This window comes from Salvia splendens, chromosome 8 (genome assembly GCF_004379255.2).
Source record: "Salvia splendens isolate huo1 chromosome 8, SspV2, whole genome shotgun sequence".
NCBI lineage: Eukaryota > Viridiplantae > Streptophyta > Magnoliopsida > Lamiales > Lamiaceae > Salvia > Salvia splendens.
This window is the reverse complement of record NC_056039.1, coordinates 21738679-21752207: the sequence shown is the minus strand read 5'-3', so window position 1 is coordinate 21752207 and position 13529 is coordinate 21738679.

Sequence of the window (13529 nt, the reverse complement as noted above, 5' to 3'; positions counted from 1 at the left end):
AGAAATCGAGAAGGAAGGAGAAAATCGATCAGGAGAAATTCCAGGTCCAAAAAAATATAAGAAGGAATAAGGGTGGCGAAGCCACATAAAGAAATGTTGAAGAAAATGGTCAAAAACACTTGACCACAAAAAGAAAGAAGAAGGAATAAGGGTGGCGAAGCCACAAAGAAGCTACTGACCAGTTGGAGTCCAATATCAGAAAACGTCCAGCCAAAGAGAAGCAACAGCCAAGAGCTCAAATGCACACAGTTCCCCCACATCGAAATAAAGTAGTAGTTTTTGAACCTTAGAGCCTTAGGAACATCTACCCCATACACTACAAACCAATAGCCCCGTTACAAACCTTAAAGCCCTTCAGGAGCCGCACGTGAGATCTGAGTCCGAAGCATCTGTGGTTCAGCATTTTGAGAGAAAACAGTCCTAATATCCCTAGTGAGGAATGAGCGACTGAGCGAATCTGGTGTTTGGCCGAGAGTTTGGGTGATCTTGACGAGCAGATATACTGACTGGGAAGGAAAAGGGGGGCGGCAGAAGTTCAAGGCTGTCTAAGGCCGGATTGCACCTAATCCCAAGGGGACGGATGGTTGAAAATATAGCCCGTTCAATGTGTTTAAGTGCTTGTGAGTCTGTTTATGTGTGTTGTCCGTCGTTTATGTGTTTTTCTTTGCGTCCAAGTTTTAGAGTCTTAGGTCAGTCAGGGGTGTAACCAGGCTAGAATTCGACTTATTTCTTTATGTTTGTTCTTAACGCTTGAGGACAAGCATGTGGTAAGTGTGAGCAGTTTGATAAGTCGCATTCTAGGCCTTGGTTACTGGTCAGTATAAGGTGCTTTATTGGATAATATCTGCAAAATAGTTGTTAAAGTGTGCAGGTTGACGTGCTAAATCAGGAGGGAAGGTTCAGAAGGAATTCGAGTGAAAAAGCTGCGAAGAGTGTGCAAACTGGTCAGTATGAGCAGAAAATACGCAAACTGGTCAGGATGGATGCTACAGAGCTGGACACGAGAAGGAAGGACTTGCTTGGAATAATCACCTATCTAAAGAAGGGCAAAATTGTCATTCCACATGAAGAGAAAGCCCTAGAAATTAGGGCAAGCCACCCTATAAATAGGAGCTGAACATAAAGAAAAGGAGGAATCGACACACCACTTCACTTAGGACTTATCATCACTACTACATCACTTTTGAGGAGAATAGCTCCACTAGCTTTTAGTTCCATCTAAATCCAGCAGCCTTACTTGAAGATTCCGGCCACCTGCCGGCGAGGAGCATCATGCCTGATTCATTCCAGCCGCCGTAGTTCCAGAAATTCCTCCAGTTTCAGTTTTCGATGAGCCAAACAATCTTTTACTTGCTTTGTTTTTAAGATTTCTTAGTTTAAGTACTTGTTTTTGCTTGCCTTTGATTTGGATTCCAGTAGCTACTTAGTTGGAATATCTTTTGGGTGATACTCTTGAATGCAATGAAGTTTATTGTGGTTTTATTTTGTGTTTCAGCTTGCTTATTATTTCTTTCTGCCAAGTAGCTAGATCTGGTAGTTTTACGTTGATTTCCGTGGTTTAAGTGCTTGAATCTGCTTTGCTTAGTTAGATCTAGGTTTTCTTGTAGTGTTTACAAGTTTTAATCGAGTTAAGTTTCTAAAAATGCATGGGAATCGTTTCTGCTTGCTTCTGTCACCTTGTCTCGCTGACCAGTTTGCGTAGATCTCAGTTTTCTTAGCTTTCGTTCTCGATCTCAAGTTAAATATTGCATTTACGAATTTTCAAGCTTGATCATTCATCAATGGAGTTTTTTAGATCTTGTTGTTTAGCTTGGTGAAGAAGATAATGTCACAATCAAAGAATGGGACCACTTGTGTTGCTTTTGTTGCTTTTTGCTTTTGTACTTGCACTTTTTCAGCTTTTCTGCACACCCAGGAGGCAGTCTGCCAGCATGTCCTTTGATTCTGTTTACCTTTTGTCTAGTCATTTTTAGTAAGTTTTGTCTAGTAGCTTCTCACATACACACTCGTACCCTAATTTACACACGCACTTTAATTTCTCTTAGCACGCAGCATTTAGAGCCCACCCTGACCTACTGGTCAGGAGGGGTATAGGTTCCATTTCATTTTCCGACTAGGTAAAACTCAACCCCAAAAAAGCGTGGTAGCTAACCAACCGCTCCCAGAATGTCATCGCAAGTGTATCTCGCCTACATCCATCTCTGTGGGATTCGACCCTTACTCCACTATACTAGCCAGTAGAAGTGGGTTGAGGTATTTTTTTGTTGATAGGGAAGATAGACACAGACCCAACGACACAGCTAGGTCTAGGTACCCTCCTGGCCAGCTGACACACACACAAAGTCATAGTCTCATCTTTTCCCTCCTATCATAGTGCACAAGCTTCAAGATGCTCAACAGGAGCAGAAAGCAGCCATGGATATGCTGGCTAAGCAGTTGTCCCAGATAGCTACTTCTTTGCGTGATATGAGGGGAAATGAAGGGAAGATTCCCGCCTCCGTAAGGTCACCGGACAGAGCTAATATAAGTCAGATTACCTTGAGATCCGGGAAGAGATATGATGGGCCAGTGGTAAGAACAAAGGAGGTGACAGATCCCAAGGAAGACAGGGAAGAAGAGGATACAATTCCTAGGCCAAGACACTTGGAGGGAGGAAGTCCCTCGATCAAGGATGACCTTAAGACGGGAGATTTAGAGAAACCTTTGCCTAGATCAACTGAACCATACTTCCTCGATCCAGAACCGGAGTTGGAAGATGAGGCAGTGGGAAAAGAAACTGGAGAGTTATCAGTTGAAAGTTCTACCGGAGCGGGGAAGCGACTGAAACCCTTTCCGAGTCGGGGGGAAGCCAAGAAACAGAAGGAAGAACCGGTAGACTTCATGGACATTTTTGGGAAGTTGGAAATCAATCTGCCATTCTTACATGCCCTGAAGATGCCAGTCTTTGGCAAGTTCATCAAGGAATTTATAGCTGGGAAGGCTAGGCCCAGTGGGAAAATCCTGATAGGCGAGAACCTCTCCGCAGTGATTCAGAAGAGGAAGATTCCTTCAAAATGCAATGACCCAGGTATGTTCACCTAGCCCATCTCTATTGGTGATGTGAGAATCGAGCACGCTGTGTGTGATTTGGGTGTGTCGATAAATGTGTTACCACTTTCCATATACAAGAAATTAGTGGGGGCAGGCATGGTAGACACGAGGGTTGTGATTCAACTGGAGGACAGGTCATGCATCTGTCCTGAAGGGGTGTTTGAGAATGTGATAGTCAAGGTACATGACTTCTTGTACCCTGCTGATTTCCATGTGATTAAGATGAGTGATAATGAGTCTGCAGAGTCGAGCGGAGTACTTTTAGGGAGACCCTTCCTACGTACCGCTAAGACTATCATTGATGTTTTTGATGGAACAATTTGCCTTGATTATAATGGGGAGAAATACACATTCAACATTGATGAGGCAATGAAGAAACCTCTTGACGTTGAAAATTTGCATGCTATAGATGTTATTAACCCTTTGGTCCAAGAATACCTTGAGACGGAATTAATGCAGGAACAGATTGAGAACTCCGGGATGAGTCATGCCATTGATAGAGAAGTAGCCAGTTGGTGTCAAGCAATGAACACAAGCGAGTTATCAGATGAGGAGCTAGCTGAAGCAATTCTAAATTTCTGTGCAAATCCGGAGCTAGCTAGGTCAAGGAATACACCTTATGTGGCAAGTGTGGAAGGTTCTGCTGGGTCGAGGAAGGGAATGACAACGGAAGTAACAGAGAAAAATCCCTTGCCCCAAGAAAACGATGTTCCCAAGAAAGAGTTGAAAACACTTCCACCAGGCCTAAAGTATGCGTATCTAGAGGAGAACGAAACTTTCCCTGTGATCAACAACAGCAGCTTGACCGAGGGACAAGAAGAGGGACTGCTGAAGGTAATCCGAAGAAACAAGAAGGCTATTGGGTGGACACTCTCTGACCTGGTAGGAATTAGTCCAGATTTGTGCATGCATCACATCCGCTTGGAGGAAGGAGCGAAAGCCTGCAGAGATCCTCAACGCAAATTGAATCCTAACATGAGGGAGGAAGTGCTGAAAGAAGTATTGAAACTACTCTCCCTAGGAATCATTTATTCCATACCAGACAGTGAATGGGTTAGTCCAGTCCATATGGTACCCAAGAAGTCAGGAATACAGGTGGTCAAGAACGACAAGAATGAATTGGTGCCCACTAGACTAGTTACTGGGTGGAGGATGTGCATCGATTATAGGAAGTTAAATGAAGCGACCAAGAAAGACCATTTCCCTCTACCTTTCATTGACCAGATGCTGGAGAGGCTAGCAGGCAAGCAATACTTCTGTTTCCTAGACGGGTATAGTGGGTATTTTCAGATCTATGTGGATCCCGAGGACCAGGAGAAGACAACTTTCACGTGTCCTTTCGGCACGTACGCTTACAGGAGGATGCCGTTTGGCCTGTGCAATGCGCCAGGCACTTTTGGAGGACTGCATTGAGATTTTTATGGACGACTTCACTGTGTACGGGAATTCATTTGACTCATGTTTGGCTAGTTTGGATATAGTATTGAGAAGGTGCCAGGAAAAACATTTGGTTTTGAACTTCGAGAAATGCCACTTTATGGTCCCTGAGGGAATTGTCCTTGGGCACGTAGTCTCGGAAAGAGGTATACAGGTAGACCAGGCAAAGATTGAGGTAATCTCGAAACTGCCTTACCCGACGAATCAGAAGGAGGTGAGAGGATTCCTAGGGCATGCAGGATTCTATAGGAGGTTCATAAAAGATTTCGCAAAAATTGCTCAGCCACTCACCCACTTGTTGCATAACGATGTTGATTTTATCTTTGATGAGGAATGCAAAAAGGCTTTTCATTTGTTAAAAGACAGGCTAGTATCTGCGCCTATTATTAGAGCGCCCGACTGGAATCTACCCTTTGAGATTATGTGTGACGCAAGCGATTATGCCGTGGGAGCGGTGCTAGGTCAAAGAGTTGATGGGAAAAGCTATGTGATCTTTTATGCTTCAAAAACGCTAAATCAAGCTCAGAGAAATTATGACACTACTGAAAAAAAAATGCTGGCGGTAGTATACTCATTTGAGAAATTTCGCCCGTACTTGCTTGGGTCGAGGGTGATAGTCTTCACCGACCACGCGGCTATAAAGTACCTGTTGGCAAAGAAAGAATCCAAGCCGAGATTAATCCGATGGGTGTTGCTTTTGCAGGAATTCGATTGGGAAGTCAGAGACAAAAAGGGAACAGAAAATAAAGTAGCCGATCATCTGAGCAGGATATTTCAAGGGGAGACCGAGGAAGCAATACCGGATGCATTCCCAGAGGAACATTTGTACTACGTAAAAAAAATTCCTCGACCTATCAGCTGGGAAGAGATTATGGTGTTAACAGGTCCAGGGGATGCTGAAAAAGGGAAATGTCATCAAAACGCTGAGCCATGCTTCGCAGACCTGGCAAATTATTTAGTCACTGGAGAGGTGCCCAGTTCGCAAGTAATTTCCCGGGCCTAGAAGATGAAATTGAAAAGCGAGGCCAAGTACTATTTCTGGGATGACCCGTATTTGTGGCGAATGGGAGCCGACCAAGTAATCCGGAGGTGTATTCCGGAGTGGGAACAGAGGGATGTGCTTAATCTTTGCCATGTCCTAGCTTGTGAAGGTCACTTTGGACCTAGGAAGACTGCAAGGAAGGTGTTAGATAGTGGTTTTTACTGGCCTACATTGCATAAGGATGCGTTCGAGTTTTGTCAGAATTGTGAGAGGTGTCAACAGACTGGGGGAATCTCCAGAAGAGATGAAATGCCGCAAGTCCCGGTGATCGTTTGTGAAATTTTCGATGTTTGGGGAATGGACTTCCTGGGTCCATTCCCATCTTCATACGGGAATACACACATACTAGTGGCAGTGGATTATGTTTCGAAATGGATAGAAGCCAAGGCGACCACATCTTGCGAAGCTAAGGAGGTATCGAAGTTTCTTAGAGCTAATATCTTCAATCTCAATCGGTACGGAGTGCCCAGAGCTATAATATCTGACAATGGGACGCATTTCCGCAACCGGACTACTGAAGCTTTGATGAGAAAGTATGGCGTCAACCACAGACTGTCTACACCTTATCATCCTCAATCTAACGGCCAGGCTGAAATATCCAACAGAGAGATAGAGGCGATACTGGAAAAGACGGTTAATCCGTCTAGAAAAGACTGGAGTAAGAGGCTTGGAGACGCACTATGGGCTTACCGGACGGCGTACAAGACGCCTATTGGGATGTCACCATATAGGCTTGTGTTCGGCAAAATGTGTGACTTGCCCGTGGGAGTAGAACACCGAGAATATTGGGCGGTCAAGGAGATAAACATGAGATCCGAATCTTGCGAGGAAGAGAGGAAATTGCAGCTGCAGGAGTTGGAGGAGCTAAGACTGGAGTCATATGAATCGGCAATGTGGTACAAAGAAAAAACAAGACTTTGGCATGACAAGAACCTCCGAGTCAAGGAATTGCAAATTGGGCAAAAAGTTCTCCTATTCTAATCCTGGCTCAAGTTGGTGCCTGGTAAGCTGAAGTCCAAATGGGTCGGACCATACACTGTTGTGAGTCTTCGTGCAAATGGAGCAGTAGAGATCCAGGGAAGTGCTCCAAACTCTACTCCATTTCTTGTCAATGGCCATAGGGTGAAGGTATTTAGGGATAATTCGGAGATATGTGTAGTGGACGAAATGCCACTACGCGCACTCCCTGATATCGCCTAATCGATCTGGGAAGTGAGTGTTCTTAGAGAATTTCCTAGGTCCAGCATCCAAGAAGTTTTAACATGTCCTGACCTAGGGAATCTTGAGAACACTTGAACATAAAATGTAAATATTTAATCGCTTTCTTTAAAATCAAGAAAAACCCAAACAAATCAGAAAAAAATAATCTTCCAAAAATATTTTCGAAATACTAGACTCCTTAAGGAATGTTTTTGATACTGTCATACCCTAGACCCGGGGAGTCTGGCGTTTCAATTTTTTAGTTTAATGTCTTTCTCTAAGTGTGATTTTGCAGAAGGAAGTTACTTGGGCAGGGAATTGAGAAGTAAAATTTTGGAGGAAGTTGGCACCGGTTCGGATTTCAAAAGACACCTTTATGGGAGGCGTACAGTCGCTGGCGTCATGCCTGCAACCCACCTGCAGAAACAGTCCTCGCCCATACTTATCGGATAATACCGTGTTCTTTTATTTTTACTTACTTACTCCCCCCTCCCACTTACTTACTCTCTCTCTACATCCCAAATTCTCTCTAGGTTTTCTTTTCTAACCCTAATCGAAGAAGTTTCCGCCCAAGTCTTTTAGGCAAAGTGCAGGGAACACCTCAGGATCCGCCGATTCAAGTGCGGCTGCGTTTATGGCAGACATGCTACAAATATTTGGGGGACCAGAAAAGGCGATGGAGGCGTTTGCCATGTTCGCGGCTGTAATGGGGAAATCCGTACCAACCGCTTCAACATCCTCCGCACCACCACCAGAGACCGTTCAAGAAACCACCGCTGAGCCGGAGGCCGTCGCAGAACCCACTGCCGCCGTTTCATAACCAACCGCTGCAGAAATTCGCGAAGACGAAGCAGATCTGGCCGCGGGGTTGGAGTTGTTGGCCGTAAGTGCACCTAGGTTAGGATCTGCCACTGAGGGGGAAACCCCTGTTTTAGAGGATAGAGTGGTTGGTGTTTCTGAGGGGGAAACCCCTGTTACTGATAGCCGTGTTGAGGAGGAAACCCCTGTGTTGGAGGAGTTTGTTGAGGGGGAAACCCCTGTTGATGGAGATGAAATTCTAGAGGGCAACGAAGCCCTAGATGCTGAAAGAAATGTGGAGGGGGAAACCCCAGAAGTGGTTGGGGGCGACGAAGCCCTAATTACTGAGGAAGATGTCAGAGAGGGGGAAACCCCTGAGAAGTCTGCGGGTACAGAAACCCACGTTGGAGAAGGTTCGGAGGGGATAGAGACCCCTGTTTATTTTGCAGGGGCAACCCCATTGTTGAACGAGGAAGGAGAAGCCCTCGGTGCTGAGAATGTCCAAGAACCCGTCGATGTCGGGTTGGAGTTGATAGTGGATCTGACTGATGTCCCCGAAGGGACCGATTCACCGGTTAACGCAAGGGAAGCGCGGAGACAGGCTCGTCGGAGCCTGCTTGATGAGATAGATGAAACCGTCCAGCAGACGGAGGAAGAAATGCTGGGTCCAGAAGCCACAGCACCTGAACAGGCAGAATCTCCCAGACCGAGCAGAGGGGAGAGTGATGCAGAGGAATGCCGCCACGCGGCCGAGAAGAAAAGGAAGGGGAAACAAATTGCTCCTTCCAAGACCAAGAAGGCGAAAGGGAAATCCACTGAATCCCCACTTCCTCTACCTGCCAAAGTATCATACGCTGCAGAGCCCGAGGATTCTGCTGGGTCTAGTGAGTCTGAAGAAGAATAAGAAGATGAGCTCAACTTTGAGCCAACTGAGATCTGGATTACAAGCAAGCTCCTGGACGAGATGAGAAAGTTTGACGACCCAAAACGCGCAACCATCTACAAGGAGAAGAGTGCCCATGGCAAGTACGCTAAGTCTGGAAAAATGTACAGCTCATCGGAGCTCAAGCAGATCGCTTGCAATGATGAATTCCAAACTTATATCGACGCAATCGGCTTTGATTGGTTGCTCAAGCACAGCACCGCCGAAGTTCCAATCGACCTGGAAAGGGAATTCTTCTCCACCTTCCGATTTAAGTCCACCACCGATCTGAATGCTGACTCCATCAAATTCCGGCTCTTCAATGAAGAGCATGTGATGAGCATCCGTGAATGGACTCTACGGATGGGACTGCTTACGCGCACAGAGGATGATGAGGGTTTGTGGAGCGAGAGAATGATTGGTCCGCCGAAGCTGACGCCGAGATTCAAGACGCAGAACGCATGGGAGTTTGTGGCTCACCCTAGGGTAGGTCAGTTCAAAACCAGCTGGTCGAAGGCCCACCATATTGAGAACAGGGTCCTGCGATTCGCCCAGACCTTCATTAGCTACAACCTGATGGGCACAGCTAACAACGCTCTAACGACCCCCGACTTGTACTTTACTTGGTGCATGGCAAAGGGAGTACGTGTTCACTTGGGCTATTGGTTAGCCCAAGCCTGCCATCAAGTGACAGCCAACCCTTCCCGACATCTTTACACATGCCACCTTCTAGGGGCTTACCTGCAATGCAACGTTATTATGAAAATCCACAAGTCCTGCAGAGAAGTGAAGATGTGTCTACCCCCGGAGGTGTTTAACGTGGACTATTTTTTCAATAAGGGGCTGCTCATTACACATGGAAGGGACGTGTGCTTTTATGAGGTTGGTCAGTCGGAGGTGCAGACGAAGCAGGAGCCTGAGATGGTGGAGGCGAAGGATACCGCTGACATGGAAGCCGGAGCCAGAATAGAAGTAGAAGAAGTAAGGAAAGAGGTTGGATGGATGAGGTCAGAGATGAAAATGGTTTTGGAGGGGATTGTGGCCCTACGGGATAAAGGAAGGGACCGTGCTGAGGATGCAGAAGTCAGAAAGTTAGTTGAGGAAGTGAGAAGCGACGTAGAGAATGTGAGGAAGGAGGTAATCGGTGTACGAAAAGAAGTGACGGAGATACGGAGGGAAATGGGGAGAAGTAGAGAGGAGGTCGTAGCCCTGAAGGGGCGTATCACCGACCTAGTGGCAGAATCGTCAAGGCGTTCCGACAGGATGGCGGAGGCCGTCGCACTGATGATGAAGATGATGAAGTGGCTTCAAGCGAAGTTCCCCGAGACACCGATGGGACTTCCTGAACCTAGCGGCGATTCCAAGACGCCGGGTCAAGGGAGTCTAGCTGGGCAGAAGCCGCCACAAGCCCAAAGGCCTCAGACCACCCCGTCTTCCTCCAGGCCTGTACTTTTGAGGAAAACCGTACCCCAACCCACAGAAGATCAGAAGGAGACGCCGGAGTCACCGGCAAGAAAGAAAGTTAATATGACCCAACAGACAGTGCCACCCAAGTCTGGCTCCCGCGGGGGCCAGAACCCGAATTGAATTTCCCCCAGAACCAAGTAACTTTTACTTTTCTGTCTTTTACTTTTCGTTTTTCTTTCGCTTGTGTTTTTTATGTGCCAGCATGCATCGTTCTGTATATATGTGTTATACCTTCCTACACTTAGCCCAATTTTTGGTCTAAGTGTGAGAAGGGGTTGCTTTGTTTTGGTTTTGTATGTTGCGCTTTCTCCCACTTAGCCCGATGTTCGGTCTAAGTGTGAGAAGTTTTGTTTTGTTTTTGTGCTTTGTTTGCGTTTGTGTCTGTTGTCTGCTGTTCTTACTTCCTTTTCCCCCCTTCACTAGGATAGCTTGGGGACAAGCTTGAGTGAAGTGGGAGGGGGGGAAGTAAGTATGGTGTTCGTATTCTTTCTGTTTTAAGAGCCTTTAGGATGTGTGTTTCGCATGAGCTAGTGAGATAATAAGGCAGGTTTCCCTTAGTGAGAACGATTGAAGAGAGAATGCATGTCAACTTTGACACCTTCTTCCTTAATAAACCAAAGGCGGTCTGAATGAAGTTGGAACGATGGAAAAAGCCCTAGATAACCCAGCTGTGCAGCCCTACTATAAGAGCGAGTTATAAGCCTAAACACTTTTTTTGTGCTAACATGTAAATTGGGCTGCCACTTGATGCTTAGGGAGTAGAGTATGAAAAAAAAGAAATGGAGGTATAAGCTGGACGAAGTCCAGGAAATGGAGGTATAAGCTGGACGAAGTCCAGGGGAGAAATAAACTAAAAATTCGGAGGTATAAGCTGGACGAAGTCCAGGGGGAAAAATATATATATAAAAGGGGGAATAGAAGAAAAAAAAAGAAAAAGGGGACTGTAGAAAGGAGAAACTCTCATAACCCGAAGCATCAGTGGTGTGTCATTGACTTAAGAGTGAATCGATCCTAACATTCCCTGGTGAGGAATGAGTGATTGAGCGAACCTAACAGCTGGGGTGTCAATAGGCTATCTTGACGAACTGACGGACCGTTTAGGTAGAAGAGGGAAGGGGGAAGATTTGAAGACTGTAGACGATCGGATTGAACTTAAGCTTGTGGGGACGGTTGCCTAAAAGTCGAACCTAGTTCATGCTTGTTTGTGTTTTGATTCTTTGTGTTGTTTTCTTTTATAAGTCTGTTTTTTTTATTTTGCCAGTTGTCTAGGTCTAGGAGTCTGTTTTTGTTTTTGTTTGTAGAGTCGTTCTTGGGGGCATTGAAATTCACCTTATTTCTTTCTCTTGTCTTTCATACTTGAGGACAAGCATGGTTTAAGTTTGAGCAGTTTGATAAGGCTAATTTCATGCATCGGTCTAGGGGTTTTATTTCGTGAAATTACTGGGTCTAACGCATGTTTTAAGCCAGGTGTGTGAAGGTTTTCGCTAGATCCAGGAAAAGAAGAGGACGCTTGCATAGTCCTAGGAAACTGGCGAAAGAGCGAACATTATGAAAGAAATTGCTTGACGGAGGAAGCCTCGGAGTTGAAGGGTAGAATAGGGATTTCTACGAAGACTCTAGAAGGCTATGTCCGCATCTATAAAAGGAAGAAGCATGCAAGCTGGAGGGACCTTCTCGGTGGAGGCCTCACGAACAGCCTGTTGCTCAGTTCACTTTTCACATACTTGGTTCTGATTCGCGGAGGATCTCGGGTTCGCGCTGGGGTTCACTTTTAGCTTTCCGATAGTGTTTGTGGGTTGTAACACCGTCCTTCTCTGGGGCGAAGAAACAATTTATTTCTGCTTTCTTTTCATTTCTGCTGAATTCGCCGAGCTTCGCTGTTCGAAGCTCGGTCCTCTTTTGTTTCTGGATATTTCTCTACTTTTATGCAAGTTTCGTTTTCGCTTACGTAGATCGTGATGACTTTTCATGATTGATTGTGATTACTTGAATTCTAAAGTTGGATTGTTGGAGTTGCTTGTTTTCGTGGTTATTTTCTGGATTATTGCAGGTTAATGGTGAGATCTGGAAGAATGGAGTTTGTTTGTGGATGAATCGGGGTTTTGTTTTGCTGATGTTGTGGAGTTGTTCGTGATTGTGGAATCTGGAGTTGATCAGAGCAGATCTGTGAGAATCGGAGTTATGGAGTTGATTTTGTTGGTTGTTGAGTTCGGATGGCTTGGATCCGGAGTGGATTAAGCGTCTGAAGTAATTCTGAGCAGGAGTGTTTTAATTTTATGCCTAGCTTACGTGTTTTCATTTCATTTCGCCTAGTTTACGTAGATCTGATGTATTTCCGATTCATAGCAAGTTTCCGGAGTCCAAATCTTTATATTCTGTTTGAATTTAGGAGTGTGCTCTGTTTTCTTCATCTGCGAGTTTAGTTTAGTTGCGAAGGTGCATGTCGTAGTTAGCTGGAGCATGGGTTGGTTATCTGCAGCTTTTTACCGTACTTGCTATTTTTGGAAATATGGTCCCCACTGTTAATTGCTTACTGTTTAGCTAGATTAGGTAGTCGTTTACTTAGTCTAGGGGATAATTGGGTCTGTCGGTATTGATGTTTGACTCCTGTAAGTTTTCTGTATCCTAGGTCTAGCGTTTACATTTCTTGCCTAGATCTAGTGGTAGTTTAAATCTCAACCCCTTTGTGTGGCAGCAGCCGTTTGTTTCCATAGTCTTTTAGCACTACTTTGCGAATCCATCTCTGTGGGATCGACCCCACTTCCCTATACTAGTTCATAGTATTCGGGTTGAGGGATTTATTTTTGAAGAGGAGTCGAGTGTGTCCAACGACAAAAACACTGTAGTTCTCTAGAGTTCCTGGACCCAGTGATCCAGCGGATTTAAGGAGCGTTGTGTCTGGACCGAGCTTTGCATTAATTCTCATATGTGCACACTCGCTTACTCCTGAGTCTAGTCATTCGACATTAGAGTCGAGCGATTACACCCCACTTCAATAGTTTAATTGCTTTTAAAAAAAACTAATCTTCCAAAAATATTTTCGAAACACCAGACTTCTTAGGGAAATTGTTTTGTCTCTTATTGAATCATTGACCTGGGAGTCTGGCGTATCATTTTTGTTTTTTTTTTCCTAAGTGTGGTATTGCGGAAAATGGCATTTACATGGGAGGGGAGAGATTTTCGGACCAAATGTTTGAGAGGGAAGTTGTGATATTTTCGAAATTCAAAGTTACACTTCATGGGGAGGCGTACGGTTGCTTACATCACTCCTGCAACTGACCCTTTTCCTTATCTAAAATACCAATACTTCCTCTTTTTTTCTTTTATTTTCCAATCTCTAAAACACCGAATTCTCTCTCTACTCTATTTTCTCCCCCAATTCGTTTCTCTCACACTACCTACATTCCTACTAACCCTAATCAAGAAAAAAATTCTCCCAAGTTGTGAATTTTGCAGAGAAAGATAATGGAGAAGGCACCCGCTCACACCACGAAGGCGGGGAATCCTACCACCGCTGCAAGTTCCGACGCGGCGGCGCTCATGGATGATTTGATATGAAGATTCGGAAATAAG